Source organism: Triticum dicoccoides, chromosome 7B, assembly GCF_002162155.2.
Source record: "Triticum dicoccoides isolate Atlit2015 ecotype Zavitan chromosome 7B, WEW_v2.0, whole genome shotgun sequence".
Taxonomy (NCBI): Eukaryota; Viridiplantae; Streptophyta; class Magnoliopsida; order Poales; family Poaceae; genus Triticum; species Triticum dicoccoides.
Genome location: NC_041393.1, coordinates 656,811,560 through 656,814,862, shown reverse-complemented (window position 1 = coordinate 656,814,862; position 3,303 = coordinate 656,811,560).

The window sequence follows — 3,303 nt, the reverse complement described above, 5'->3', positions numbered from 1 at the left end:
ATAGGCGCTGACAAATCCTATAGGAGAAGGAACAACGTAGGAAGATGTGGTTAATGTCTTTGGGGCCTTGATTGCGCCTGGGACAGGAAGAGTTGCTCATGATGTGTTGGCGCAACAAATTTGCCTAGTAGAGCCTCGCACCGAAGAGAAGCCACGCGAAGACCTTGACTTTGTTAGGAACCCTGAAGCCGATCGACCAAGGTCTGTTATTGTTCATGTGTGTTTCTTTTTATTCCATCGGAAATAGTTTTTTCATATTTGTTTATAACTGAGAAATAATGTTAGAGCGTCTTTTTTTAACAGTGTTAGAGCATCTCAAAAAAGTGAGTTGCAAATACTTGGGACCAATTAGCACTAACTCCCGTCAAATTGACAGCGGAAATTGCAAACAAGTTTAACTGGCATCCTATGCTACTTGGTACCTCTACTTTTTCTTAGGAAAAAGAATAGGTAAACACGTAGTCCAACTGAAACAAGTTCGATCCGAGGATACGTGCGTGCACCGGAATATGGAATCATCAATCAATACGAAAACAAACGAACAAAACGGAAGCGCATCGACCTGTGCAGTCCTTTTCGATCGATCTCGTGTGCGTAATCGTTCTGTTTCGACGCGTGGATGGCCCAAACAAGCCCCCGCGGCCGCCGGCCGTCCGTGGAGGATGCATGCCCGGTCCTCCCGGACGAAGTCATCGAGGACATCTTCGCGCGGCTGCCGGCCAAGGCAGTGCACAGGTGCCGCTGCCTCTCTCGCGCCTGGGCGGCCACGCTCGCCTCCAGCGACTTCGCCGACCTCCACCATCGCCTCGCCAACCGCCACGACGGCCCAAGGATCCTGTTCGTGGAGAACTGTGGCGGAGCGAAATTGCAGGTGTGGTCGCCGGACAACCATGGTCGTACTACTCTCATGGAGCTTCCCAAATCTCACGATGTTCATGGCCGCGCCACGGACAACCTCCTCGCATGTCTCGTCACGCAGCAGTGCCACGGCCTCTTCATCCTCCAAGCCGCAAGAACGCACTACGTGTTCAATCCATCCACCGGTAGAATGGCAGAGCTCCCGGAGAGCGGGGCCAAGGGCGACCCGAGTATCACACACCTAGGGTTAGGCTACGACACGCAGACTAGGACGCACAAAGTTGTGTGCATCTGCTGCCTCCTAGAAACCGTGAGATACAAGGTTTATGAGATCAACTCCGTCCCGGCGATCTGGAGGCCGGCCAAAGGGTTGTGCTCCTGAGAAACCACCGCTGGATTGGGTGAACAACCATCACGACATGAGCGTCTTTGCGCAGGGGCACGTGTATTGGTTGGACAGACGTAAGCTAACTGCCAGTCAGTCGGAAGAGATGTTCATCTTCTCCTTCAACCTTGTCGATGAGGTGTTTGGGACCGCGCCGTTGCCGCTACCAGTCGTTATGGAGAGAAAGTTAATTTGAAGACCAGTATAACTTGACTGAGCTCGGCGGCCGCCTGTGCATCTTCCATACTGAGATGGTTTGCCATGTGATGACTGGTCGATACAATGTCTGGCTGCTGCGCGACCATGATACGAGCGTGTGGGATCTACATTGTCGAATCAATCGATGCACGCTGCCAGCGAAGCTCGCCAACTTAATGCGCCCTAGGTACTGGTTCAGCCTACTCACCATCATCGACAATGGCCGCCGTACCGTCATACGACCAAGCTACTACACATATGATCCAAGCTTTAGGATGTGTGCATACATCCCCGTGATCCACGACACGGGGAACCTCCTCGATGGAAGCAATGGTTTGGTCTCTGATAATAGCATGACATTACAATACGCTGCGTTGTATGATGAAAGTATTGCCTCCCCTGGGGAGATACCAGTAACCTGAAAGTTTAGAGACCGAGTCTTGATTCTTTTGAAGTAAAATGCTGAGCTCTGGATCTGAGGAGCTAGAGGAGGTCCGTGTATATATCACTTTCTCAATTGTCGCACACATTTCAGAAATTGGGCACGTATCAAAGATGTCAGCTTAGGTCAACTATCCAAAGCTCAAAATGTTTATTACAGCTTCTCCAGTGTCCAATAGGAGGCAGAATGACCGATCAAGTGCAATAAATACTTTTTCTTTATGGCAGAAGTATACTCCCTCTGTTTTTATTTATTCTCATATTAGAGTTGATAAAAGTCAAACTTCATAAAGTTTGACCGAGTTTATAAAAAAGAATATATAGAAGTCAAACTTCATAAAGTTTGACCGAGTTTATAAAAAAGAATGTAAATATTTACCATAACAAATCTATATCACATGAAAGTGTATTTAATAATGCATCAAATGGTATTAATTTATTATTGTATATGTTAGTATTTTTGTCTATAAACTTTGTCAAAGTTTACAAAGCTTGTCTTTTGACCAAAGCTAATGTGCAGAGAGCCAGGGAGTATTTGGTTTCAGGTGGATTAGTGATGATGATGTGTAATTTTGGGCGCGTGCATTATCGATATTTTATTTAGCTTTTGATGTCGTATTTGGCGAAGATGGCGGATGCAATTATCTCCTTTATATTACTTTATATACTACATAAAATATTAAATTGGGATTATCAATTACACTAGCCCATATATATGAAATCCCAACAAATCGATTTCCTTCAAGCCCATGTTGTGAGTTACGACAGTTTATATGAACGGCCTTGTTGGAGTTAATTGCAAGAAACTACCACATTTACGGCTATGTTTGCACAAAACCACCAAGTCTCTAATCCATTGCAAAAAACACCGCAATTTCTCTAATCTTATTGCAAAAAACACTGATCGGGTGATTTAGTCCGTTTGATCGCTTTCTGACAAGTGGGGCGTCATTGTAAGGAGCTGACATGGCAAAAAATTAACATACACACCCTTGAAATAAATAAGAAAATGCAATCAAACCCCTTGGCGGGCGGTAGCAACAGGGGAAGGCTACGGCCATGGCGGGGCGGAAGGCGCTGCCTGTCGTGGTACTAAGTCTGACAGTAAGTATAGGGGGTACGAATGAGGAGGCAAGGTCCTAGCTACGGTGAGATTGTACGCAAGTGTTTACGAGTTCAGGCCCCTCTCGGAGGAGGTAAAAGCCCTACGTCTCGATGCCCTGAGGCGGTCGACTGGAATATGAGAGTGTGTGTTATAGGGGGTGCGAACCCTTGTGCCAGAGGAGGGGCTGGCTTATATAGAGTGCGCCAGGACCCCAGCCATCCCCCGTTACAAGGAGTTCAATGTACATAAAGATAGGGCGTTACTGATAACACCAGTCATAAAGTGCTATTAATGATCTTAAAGACTACGAAGTGAA